Below are 13,637 nucleotides of genomic sequence, written 5' to 3'. Positions count from 1 at the left end.
TGGGATGAGACTCCACCCCCGAAGATTATGTCTTTGTGGCAACAGTTTGAAGCCGAATTACCGTTTCTCGAGTCTGTTAGATTACCGCGGCACGTAGGTGTTAATGATGGTGCCATAGTATCCGTGCTAGGTTTTGCTGACGCCTCGGAAAATGCCTACGGAGGCGTAGTGTACTTACATGTCTATTTCCCGGATACGAATCGTACAGCAGTTAATCTAGTGTGCGCGAAATCCAAGGTGGCACCGTCTAAAACTGTCATTACCCTCGCGAGGATGGAGTTGTGTGCGAACGTCATATTGGCAAAATTAATGCGTGTAGTCATTGATACTTACTCTTCACGCTGTAAGATTGATAATATATTTGCGTTTACTGATAGTACCGTGGCGCTCGCTTGGATTCACTCGTCCCCCACGCGTTGGCATACTTTCGTGGCGAATAGAGTAGCACAAATTCACGACAAGTTAGATCCCTGTTGCTTTCATCACATACCGGGGAAAGATAACCCCGCTGATTGCCTGTCGAGTGGTTTAACCCCTGCGCAATTGGTCGTGCATCCATTGTGGGTCGCAGGGCCGCAGTTTTGTTATTCATCACTCACTGAATGGCCGGTTCACCCCTTCGATCCCGCGTCTGTCGATGAAGCACCGGAAATGAAACCTAATGTATTAGTCACTACCGCCCCATTAGACTGTCACACGTCGCCTCGTGTCTTCGGCGAACTCGCAGCACGCGTCTCTTCATGGCCCAAGTTACTGCGGATTGTGGTGTATGTTCTCCGCTTCGTTAAGAAGTTGCCGAATAAGTTTGAAGTATCTCATTTAGAGCAAGCTGAATTGACAGTGTTAAGAGACCTTCAATCGGCACACTTTCGCAATGACATAGTTAGTGCTCAGTCGGGAGACAAAATGACACCTGCGCTTATGAAGCTTAATGCTTTCCTTGAAGATAGAGTATTGCGTGTCGGCGGGAGACTTACTAATGCGGATCTGAACTATAATAGTCAGCATCCAATAATGCTCCCTCGCAAAGATCGCATTGTTGATCTTATCATTGATCATTATCACCGGAAATACTTGCACGCTGGTCCCCAGTTGCTTATGTCTTTATTAAGGCAAAAATACTGGATTCTAGCTGCGCGAAATATAGTGCGTAAACGTGTGCAACAGTGTAATGTCTGTTTCAAAGTGAAACCGCGAAACGATCACCCCTTGATGGCAAGTTTGCCGGCCTGTAGGGTACAGGAAGCGAAAGCATTCTGTCACACCGGAGTGGATTACGCCGGACCATTGCAGGTTTTGCCGTTTCGTCGTCGTGGTGTGCGCAGCCAGAAGGCTTATATTTGCTTATTTATATGCCTTGTTACTAAGGCAGTACATATTGAATTGTCTCCTGACCTGAGCACTGACTGCTTCATGAATGCGTTTAAACGTTTTTTGTCTCGCCGTGGCCCGGTCTCGGTAATGTATTCAGATTGTGGCACCAATTTTATTGGCGCGAAAACACACCTTAATGAAGTTTTTTCATTGCTCGAATCGGAGGAATATAAGGATAAATTTGCCAATGAGTTGCGCGAACATCGCATTGAATGGAAGTTTAATCCAGCGTCGGCACCTCACTTCGGAGGGCTATGGGAGAGTAATGTCAAAAGCGTTAAATCTCACTTAGCCAGAGTAGTTGGCAATCAGTTGCTTACCTTCGAGGAAATGACGACTTTACTCGTCCAAATCGAAGCGATTCTAAACTCTCGTCCTCTAACCGTGTTAAGTAGTGATCCTGCCGAACCGTTGGCTTTAACTCCATCACATTTTTTGGTAATGACTCCATTAAAGTCACTCCCGGTGGAAGACTTGTCAAATCAGAAGGTCACTCTGCTCCAAAGGAAACGTATAGTTGACTGTATGGTTCAATCCTTTTGGAAAAGGTGGAAGATTGAATATCTTAACACCTTACAAGTTCGTAATAAATGGTTGAAACCTGGAAAACCTATTCAAACGGGTACCGTAGTGCTTCTTAAGTCTGACAATAGTGCTCCGTTGGATTGGCCTCTAGGCGTTATTAAACAAACGTTTCCCGGAAAAGATGGCATAGTCAGAGTTGTGGATGTCCAGACTAAATCTGGAATCTATCGTCGACCAACTGTGAAGGTTTTTCCACTCCCTAATCAATAATTTTATACAGTCCGCTTAATTATTCTTAGAAGTAAATAAAATAATATTATCTTCATTAGTATCAATAAACTCTAATTATACATCTTTGATAAAAATAAAATAAATTTAACTAATATAAACTGTAAAGTAAACAATAGTTCAATACCTAACTTAAAACCCGTATTAAAGACAACAAGTTCATTTTATAAATTATGAATAAACAATAAAATAAATAATTGTTAAATTAGGACAAAATATAATTTAAATTAAACTACTTCAAATAGCTTAATAAGTAATAACTCACTAAAAAATAAACTTGCAAATTAGGTAATTTTGGGGGTTTTATTGAAGGACTTTGTCCTGTCAACCCGGGGGGCATGGTTTGGCCAAATATTATAAATTCCAAAGCTGTAAAAAGAAACAAAAAAATATAATGCTCTTAAATCTAGTTAATAGGCAGTGGCTATTCCCATCCCTTTCGCACGTATGTGCGCATCTATTACCTGTCTCGCTCCTTACCCCTTTCTCACCGGAAGGCCGGAAGCGAAGAAAACAAAACCAGTTGCTAATTGACCGCGTCCGCGCACGTTTCGAGTTCCCCAAAAATATCGGGAAAACTACATAATTTCAGTGAATAAAGAGCTACAGTGAAGTGATATTTGGTGTGTGGTGTTAGTGGAATAGGACTTCCACCTTTATTCCACGGGAGGCCTCCCCAATTTGGATTTTGTCGTATACACGAGGTGAGTCCTTTGAATCCTTTCCCCTTTCTGCCACTGCCTAATTATTTAGTAAAAATAAAACCAATTTCTATTAATAATTATACAAAACTCCAGCGCCTTAACAATACCTATTGGTCTGATTTATATTATATTTTTGGATAATTACCTGAATAATGAGAAAATAGGTAATTATAACGTTAAATTTGAACAACGCCATTTATATTGTATTTTGGGGAACGTAGAAAAGGAAAGTCCCTATTGTTTACCAAGTGTGTAAAATATTTTTTCTGACGAACTTAATTATTTTTGTGGGTACCTATACTTATTTAAAATTATGATATAAGTACGTTTGCTTTAAACGAAATCATACCTAATTACTAGAAATACCAAAGGACGTTACTTGCCAGCTTTACGTGCGAAGGAAGTCGAAAAATATTTGAATTCTTGTCAAATAATGGTAGCAATCCAGGTTTTAAATGTTATTCTTTTATATGGTATTTTTTATACAATTATCCTGCACTTTTTATATTGGCTTTAATTTGAGTCTTGTCAGGGGCCTTTGGCGGTTCAATAATAACCATGACAACAGGGTTGATGATGTTGGTCATCTACCTCACAACCCACACGATATAAGAACATCGGATTTAATTTTTTGTTATGCTATGTTGCTCATTTCTGACCAGGGAATTTGATTTAAGATTGACTGAAAATACACTAGGTATGTTAAGGAATTGCATACTTACTCACGATCAATTCACGTGTCCCGATGTTACGCGATAATATGGTAGTGATATACGATAGAGTTGCCATTGACGCCAAGCGAATAAGACGTCAATGTAAATCAAAAATCGACATCTACATCGACTTATTGATGCGTTATCGTCAGCTCTGCGTTCAATATATCACAAGGGCTAATTTCCAATCACATTAAAAAAAAATAAGTTTAAAACTAAACCCGGATTACAGAAAAATCGCGCTCTAAGAAGTAGATATGAAAAATGAACGATTTTTAGGAATGAATGATTGAATAGAATATTTTTACGAAATGAATGATTTTTCTGTCTTACACCCATAAATACATAACAGTCAACCACATAACTCTCCTTTTTGCTTTGCCGTAGTAGGGTAAAAACGAGGGCACTCGTTCATTATGTGAGATATGGTTTGATCCGGGTGACCACATTCACAGTATGGCGACCAATAGATAAAGTAGGTACTTAATTCAAGGGTGAAGACGTTTTTCTCGATTATGCTCCGCACCACCCAAATCCCCTGGTAGTTGCGGCTTCCGAATACATCCCGCTTAGGGACGGAACTGAAAATTATCGGCGCCTGGAGGACGTAATAATATACGATCCTGACGACCCGATTTCTCAAGACATAGAGGCGGCCAATCAGCTAGCGACAATAAACACTTCAGAACCCCGATATTAACCCTACTGGCATGGTCGACGTTTTCCTTCATTCAGCGCTTATCACTATCGACCCACTAGGGTCGATTAATTCTCAGACGACGCTCTGAGCCAAAAACAGTAGATAATTAGGTACCTAATTATCACGTTAAATCTGTATAACGTACAATTGCCTAAAAACAATTAAGGTCACCTAATAACAATAGAAAACAGTCAAGAAAGATCAATAGTCCGTACTAATATTATAAATGTGCAAGTGTGTGTCTGTTTGTTCGTCTGTCTTTCACGGCAAAACGGAGTGGCGATTTGACGTGATTTTTTAAGTTGAGGTATGTGAAGATACGGAGAGTGACACATGCTACATTTTGTCTTTTTCTAACCCCCATTTACCTAAAATGGGGGGTGAAAGTTTGTATGGAGCATTTAAGTTGATCCACATTAATTGTCTGCTTTTGATTTTGGCTATTCGTGATTAGCTTTGCGTTAGTGTTGCCGAATAATCGATTATTTATCGATTATGGACCCCCTAAATTATTTAAATGTCGATATGCCTATCGTATAGAAAATTCTACAATTATATCTCTTATATCGATACTACTATTGGTTAAAATAGTATTTTAGCATAATCTGGGTGAAAAATGCTAAATAATAATAAACAGTCTATATATGTCCATCTGCTGGGCACAGGCTTCCCCTCAATCAACCGGAGGGGGTATGGGGCAAACTCGGTTTCGGATTCGGTTTTTTTTGGATTGGATTAATTCATTTAGTTTAGATTTGTAATATTCCTGGACTTTTCAAGAATAAGACAATCGGTTTGATTTTGGATTTCGATTCTGTTCCGAGTTCCCTTCTGTGTTCTAAATCAGGAAAGGGGAACCGTGTTAATCCGAATTTAACGCGAGTAAAGCCGCGGGCAAAAGCTAGTAGGTTATATTTCACGAAGCGACTTTGTTACTGTAGTCATGCGTATTTTACAAACGATTTTCTGTTTACAATTTATTTACCTATCTTTTTACTTTTTACATTACTTACATTCATATGCCATTTGATGTAAGAGGATCGTTTTAAGATAAACATTTGTTTCAGGTTAAGATCGACAATTTCCGGCAATATTCGTTCCACAATTGCGTGGCTTACCAAAGAGTTGAATATATTAAGATCGCTTGCGACTGTGTTCCGTTCTACTTTCCCTTAAAAGGTTTGTGAATATTACTTTTGGTTATAAGTATTTACGATTGGTTGTTGAATAAATCGTCTATAAAGGATTTTGTCTCGAGTTAACCCACAAGTTTTGAAGTGGAAGGGCCATAGGTTAGAGGCCCGTTCTCAAACGTAAGCACCGGGATTAACCTATTAATTAAAGTCAGCTGCACGATGCTTTGTAAATCGGTATCATTCCTTTAATCCCCTTACAAATAAGGTATAATTAAACATCGTGCAATAAGTTATATTTTATCACCACGGCATTCCGGTTAGCTAGCAGCCGTTTTTAAATCAAATAGCGAAATTAATAGTTGGTATACCTACTCAATTCATGAACAAATATTTCTATGGAGTTTCTTGCGCCACTTCATGTTATGGATGGTGGTAATTTTATATATTTTTAATTTTATAAAATACTTAATATTTTTTTTATTTGAGTTTTTTTTCCACTTATTGCTGTATTTTGTTTTTTTTTTATTATTTTAGTTGTATTTATTTATTTTGTCTGGTATTTGTCAACCTATAGTATAATTATTACCAGCATTTTAAAGATTTGTCGTCTAAACAAAGAACGTTATTAGGTACGTATATAACTTTAAAAAAAAAATACGACTGTAGAGATACTGATGCCAAAAGATATCTTTGGCATCCCTTACGTGGAAATCTAAGAAGCTATTTAGATTATGTTACTTCCTAATTACAAAATCATAAAAAGCAATGAGTAATTATAAACACTCTGTGTTAGTTATTATTTTAATCTTTGCGGCAGATGTATTAATGATTTTTATCAAAAAACGATATTGTTTTAATCTATATTCATATATCTAATTAAAGCCAACCTGCGTAAGCACTTATCTAGTTTACAATTTCAGATTATCATCGAACGTGTAATTTCAATGACTTGGACTGCTTGAAGTATTCTACAAGTGAGTTGGAAGTTTCTGATCTTGTATTGTAAATGATGCGTGTTGGAGTACTTTGGTACGAACACATTAGGTACATTTTGAAGTAATCGCGAGTTCTTAAGGTGCACTGATCATCGCAGCATCGTTTTCTAGTCTATGCCTCTTCACACCTCAGACATTACAGCAGGACAAGACAAAGTAACACATTGAGTTTATCGTAGAGTATGTATAGCTATTAAACTTTTACCAACTAGACATTTTTATGGCAGACGATAGAGGTATTAAAATTATCAATTGAAACAATATTATTTACGTTATTTTATTCTCTCTCTCTCTATTTAAGAGCTGCGCTCTTGTCGGTGGAGTATTTTATTCTAAGACAGTTAAAAATGTTTTGTGAAGGTCGCAAGCGCAACTGGACTACAGACACGAGCGATGGTATGTTTCACTGTCTACCGGAGTGCGAACATTATGACTACCCTCTGGAGGTGGCGCTAGGCAAGCTCGCTAACAACGTGCGCCTTGACGGGCTGCCTTTCTTGTATGTATTTATTTAATTCATCTACTTAATTCCAACGTGTAATGTAATATTTTATTAATGTCCCGAATGCTAATCTCGATGTCCATCAATTATAAGATGAATCGTGCACCTATCAGAATTTTAACTTCAGATCTAAATAGGTATGTTTTGTTCACGCGGAAATCAAAACAAAACAACAATAAAGTAAGAACTTACATGATCACTTGGTACATGCATGACAGGAACGGTTCAAAGAATGTCGAAAGGTCTTGATGTCCAGTTAGATCTCATTTCATTTTATGTTACGAACTTGGCCTTCTTTCTCATTTTGTGTTTTGGGTAAATTATAAGTAAGTAATATTAAATATAAATGTGTAACGTACTATTTTGAACACATTTTGGTTTCTTTGTAGGTTTCCCTTTGAAAGCTGATAACAATAACGAGACGTTCAAGTTCTATATTAACATAATTCATATTTCAACAATATAATTAAAACTAACATATGACCTCATTCTAGCAAAACATAGTACTTATTTAACCTACTTACATAGTACTTACTGTACCTATTAATGATTATTTACTTTCAATTACTTTTAATTTAGTCTTTTTCTATTTGAGTTTTATCATAAAAAAATCCTACATTATTCGTCATACCAAAGTGTATATCTACAACTAATCCAATGCTTGTTTTTGCTTTGAAAGCGTCCAGGATATATAAATTTGAATTTAATTAGACGATAACTTCCTTTTGTTGCTGAGTGTTGGAAATAAGTAATAAAGTAAAAAAGTGTTTGTTTTATTTACAGTAACGACGTAAGTTTAGAGAACCGATCGCTGGTGAACGTGTTCTTTAACGATTTAGTTTCAACCAGATACAGGCGGGATGTTTATTTGAACTGGCAAAATCTCTTAGGTGAGTTTGTACTTTGATAGAACGACAGATTTATGACCCAACTCTTCAACATCACTGCCAATTTTCTAAAAATGAGATATTCCTACCTACATAGATTATATAGGAAACTAATGGTTAAGTAAACTTTGTACAACGCGAAAGAAAAATATTTATTATACTTATCCTTAATATACTCGTCAAAAGGAAGTAAAGTACTTTTAATATTTTATTTCTTAAAACGTTTTAGATTGTGTGTTGTTTGCAAAACAAACTAAATTTTGACTCAACGTTTGTTTGTACTCATAATTCGATTGAGAGTATTTTTCTTCGGGTGTTTCCTGTATAAATGTTGCGTTCTTAGAAATTCTACATATCTTACTCATGAGGAAATTTCAATAGATAAAACGGTTTATTCAAATCTACTTAATATAACCGGCCTATTTTTTTGTTCCAGCTTCATTTGGTGGTCTCCTGAGTTTGATGCTTGGCTTTACTTTAATTTCCGGATTTGATCTTCTACTTTTCTTCACGTTTGGCCTCGCTTACGGTTCTCTTACCTCCAGGTCCAACAACAACGAATTCGACCAAAAGTCTCACATTAAAAAGCTCTATAAAGGCAATAGAGTACATGTGCAGGAGTTCAACAAAAAAATGGATAACTTTTCTAAGAGAAAACCTAGCGGAAAGGAAGTAAGAAAATTGACAGCTGAAATACAATATGGAGCTAATCATTTTAGATATTAAATACCTAGCAGTAAACATAAACTGCCTATATACGTCCCACTGCTGGGCACAGGCCTCCCCTCAATCAACCGGAGGGGGTATAGAGCATACTCCACCACGCTGCTCCACTGCGAAATATAAATACCTAGCAGTACTTCAAGTTTATTGCAAATAATTACATATTTTTTTGACTTTGTTTTATATTGTACTGTACCAACATAACGTAGGTACTTATTTTGCCTAAATACTTACGTAAATACCTGTTTTATATAAAAAAAAAATATGATAAATCAAGTAAAATGTTTGTTATCTAAAGCACGCAATTAGTAATTGTATATCTTAGCTTACTGTAATCTGTGTACTTACCTATCGTAGAATTTAAATTCAGTTTGCGGCTAAAAAGACCAACACACGTGTGTGATTATTAGTCTTTCTACTGAGTCAACAATAGTTCTTCTCCGAACTTGTGGCTTATCTGAGTTTGAAGAATAATATAACGACTGTTATTATTACAATTGTATCGATTTTAACTTAAAACGATCGAGGACCTGTCCCTCGGTAATCGTCCGATCTGCACATCTATCCCGCGAACAACCCAGTACCAACCTAGGTACTCCCACAGCCCCTCTCGCGCCTCTTAGTCAAAAGGTTTTTTTTAATGATGACCGGAATTCTCCAACGCGCGGCCAATACCTTGGTCAAACAAGTGGTTTCGCAAATGAAGAATCGAGTTAAACCCGGAGAAAAGTGCAGCGGTATACTTTTCAAAGGGCTATACACGCCACGGTCACGCCGTCAACTTAAAGTCATCAAGATGTTCAGTATCGACTTACTGGGAGGAGCAAGTCAAATATCTCGACGTAGTCTTAGACAGATGTCTAACTTTCAAGGCCCATATCAAAAGTGTTAGTGATCGCGCCGCGTTTGTAATGGCCCTTCTTCATTATCTCATTAACAAGCATAATAAATCATTAAAGGTGAAAATCTAAACGACCTGCATACGTCCGATCATGACCTATGCAGGGGTAGTTTTCGCTCAGGCGAGTTTGTCTCAAATCCATCGTCTCCAAGTGATATAAAATCGTTTCTTGCATAAAACCACGGGGGCCCCGTGGTTCCGTTGTAATGAAAATCTGCACATTGACCTAGGTCTGCCAACCTTTGCCCAATGGCTCAAATTAGCTTCAAAACGTTTTTTGATTCTGCTCCGCCCCAACCAAATCCCCTGGTCCTTGCGGCTTCCGAATACATCCAGCTCAGGGAGAACACTGAAAAGTATCAGCGCCAAAAGACATTATATGCGATCCTGATGACCTGATTACTCTAGCTATAGAGGCGGCCAATCAGCTCGCGACAACAAACATTTCAGGACCCGATACCGACCCCGCCGGCGCACTATGGATCGAAAAATGGCTTTCATAGACATAGGGATTTAAAATTTTAAGTGGCGGTTTTTTTGCTGGATATAGCTTCTGTTACCTATTACTATATAGGAAAATGATACCCGAGTTGATTCTGTGCAAAAGCGGATGAATTATAATTTTTTTACGAAAAATTTGTATGGAGCTACTATGAAAAATCCGATTATCTCGAAAACGGCAAAAAAAACCGTAATATCCTGACAGATGGTTATCGTACTAATTATTTATGATTTTTTGACATAACTCATATAACGGTTTGAGATGCCGTTTTTTTTTAAAAAATCGTCAAAATAAAAAATATTTATTTTTTGTTTAGAAACGGTTTCTTTCAAGTAAGACAGGTATTTAACAACATTATAAGACATAATGGCATCACGCCTGTATTCCTGATGGAGTAGGCAGCGGTTAAGTATACCCAAGTAAGTATAAAAATGGCTTTCATAGACATAGGGATTTCAAATTTTAAGTGGCGGTTTTTTTTTGCTGGATATAGCTTCTATTACCTATTACTATATAGGAAAATGATACCCGAGTTGACTCTGTGCAAAAGCGGATGAAGCGGATGAAGCTTGGGTATACTTAACCGCTGCCTACTCCATCAGGAATACAGGCGTGATGCCATTATGTCTTATAATATTGTTAAATACCTGTGTTACTTGAAAGAAACCGTTTTTAATCAAAAAAATTAATATTTTTTATGTTGACGATTTAAAAAAAAAATGGCATCTCAAATCGTTTTATGAGTTATGTCAAAAAATCATAAATAATTAGTACGATAACTAGCTGTCAGGATATTACGGTTTCTTTTGCCGTTTTCGAGATAATCGGATTTTTCATAGTAGCTCCATACAAATTTTTCGTAAAAAAATTATAATTCATTCGCTTTTGCACAGAATCAACTCGGGTATCATTTTCCTATATAGTAATAGGTAATAGAAGCTATATCCAGCAACAAAAACCGCCACTTAAAATTTGAAATCCCCATGTCTATGAAAGCCATTTTTATACTTACTTGGGTATACTTAACCCCTGCCTACTCCATCAGGAATACAGGCGTGATGCCATTATGTCTTATAATGTTGTTAAATACCTGTGTTACTTGAAAGAAACCGTTTCTAAACAAAAAATAAATATTTTTTATTTTGACGATTTTTAAAAAAAAAACGGCATCTCAAACCGTTATATGAGTTATGTCAAAAAATCATAAATAATTAGTACAATAACCATCTGTCAGGATATTACGGTTTTGTTTGCCGTTTTCGAGATAATCGGATTTTTCATAGTAGCTCCATACAAATTTTTCATAAAAAAATTATAATTCATCCGCTTTTGCACAGAATCAACTCGGGTATCATTTTCCTATATAGTAATAGGCAATAGAAGCTATATCCAGCAAAAAAACCACCACTTAAAATTTTAAATCCCTATGTCTATGAAAGCCATTTTTCGATCCATAGTGCGGCGTTGTCGACGATTTCCCATATTTGACGCGTACCGCTAGGGTCGATTAATTCTTTCAAATATGATCCACTCAGACGACGTCCTGAGCAGAGGTTTGCGCCCATCTGGGCACTCTCAGGCCTGTCGTCTTAAATTTTGCACCGGGTGAGAGCCCTCAGCACTCCCCATTTGTCTGGCCAAGTAGTTAATGCCATCTGGGCATATCTACAATAAGTCACGTCAAAAAAAGTCTTGCGTATGTTTATGGTAAACATTAGATGATATCTAAATATCTGCATCCAATACAGCCGTGCTACTCAAGTACCTACGTCTTAAACAAGCAATTCTAATGAGGACAATATCGACTTGTTTGGATCAAGATTTTTCCAAGATGTTTCCTTTTTTTATGAAACAGTTTCTATTACGATGTTGGTATGTGTGTACATAAGATTATCACCATTACGATTATGATCTCCGAGTTTCCTTGCACAAATACACAGACTATTGAGCCTTGAATAATGACGATTTTATCCAGTGCTATATCAAGTGATAGAGACGGCACGATTTGTTCATAACCTAGTTTTTAAGATTTGTCATAAATAACACTAGTTTTGAACTAGTTCAAAATAAAAAAATGTAAGTACTTAACATAAATGTTGTTTTTTTTGGAAGTCCGGCAAAGTAGTTACATGCCAAATCAACAATAAGTAACGTCAAAAAGAGAGATTAAGTACCTGTCAGTCAGTCAGAGGTACATAAGTACATACCCACGCTTCACTGGGTATTATTTTATATAATACGGTGTACCTACCTATTTCCACAAACCAAGATTATAAATATAAAGCTTTTCGATCTGGGTATGAAATATTCAAGTAACGTTCTCCAAATTTCTTAAATTGTCTCAAGCGGAGTAGGTAGGTACGTAAAAGGAATCTTATTATTTTAATGGCGCCTTAATGTAATGTTTTGTAGAAAAAGTCTAAGCACTCTGAGCAATATCGTGTACCCACTTGAGAACCCTGTTGCACTATCATATTTGACATTTAATAAGAATTACGGTTTGATTTGTCAAAGTTAATGTGACATGGTTTCATCAGTGTTTACATATTAGTAAGTACTTGTATCCGTACACCAGGTAGATGTGAAAACGGCGAAGATATCGTTAGAATAATGAGTGAACACATGATATAAGAAAACCCAAGAGTGAACAGACAAAATGTTGCCATAGAGTATAAAGTGTTTAAGAGAATTACTAATTACATAATCCGATAATACCTACGTCCCACTGCAGCGCACAGGCCTCGCGTCCATCAGCCGGAGGAGATATGGAACATACTCCACCACGCTGCTCTACTGCGGTTTCGTGGAGGTGTCTTTATGTGGGTACCTAAGTGCATTTTTCATTAAGTGCAATCATTCTTTCTTTATTTCAAATATCTAGATAATCTGTCGTAATTTTTTGATGTCTGTGTTTCTTATATAGTACCGTATAATCCGTCGAGATAATCCTGTAATTGAGTCAAGCTGGCGACCCGAATTTTCCGCCAAAACAACTAAAACTGCTTAATCTATGAATCACATTTGCTTAAGTCTGCTGAGACAGAAATGAATGTACTTAAGTAAGTAGTTTGAGTCTTCTATGATCAGACAGAATTCTGTCTAAAGACAGAACATACCCGCTTAGGTTCTAAAGTATGTGGGTTTCCATGATTGTAACAACTTATTAAAGTAAGTGGGTTGTTAGAATAATTATGAACGCAGTGGGTATTACACTCATAGGTTTCCTAACGGTATTTGTCTAGTTACACCTGCATTTGATTAAGGACAAAATAGTAAGAATCTTTTAGGAAACTTGAGAACGGTAAGTACCGGGCAGGTGTGAATCACAGTCTGTGGTTGCATCTGAAGGACAGCTGGGTTTCTATCGCATTTCCAATTATTATACAATAACTATCAAGAAATATCATTATCTGATTACATTGTGTAGGCATGAGGAAAATCTAAGCGTGCAAGTATATTCATTGCGAATATTTGCGAGACACCAAGGTCGTTGACCGCAGTTGAGTTTTCTGGGAAAACTGTTGTTGTAGGTCAATTTTACATTAGAAGTGATAAATTGATTTTGATTTTTGGTACAATTTATTTTATTTACAAGTTGACAATTATTCTTAAACATGGTATTCAACAATACTTAGAGCTTATTATTATTTATTTTTAGTACACTTTCTATATTACAAAGTAGTTGTA

This window comes from Pectinophora gossypiella, chromosome Z (genome assembly GCF_024362695.1).
Source record: "Pectinophora gossypiella chromosome Z, ilPecGoss1.1, whole genome shotgun sequence".
In the NCBI taxonomy this organism is placed as follows: Eukaryota; Metazoa; Arthropoda; class Insecta; order Lepidoptera; family Gelechiidae; genus Pectinophora; species Pectinophora gossypiella.
The sequence above is the reverse complement of the archived record's forward strand: the minus strand, read 5'-3'. Positions refer to the sequence as shown.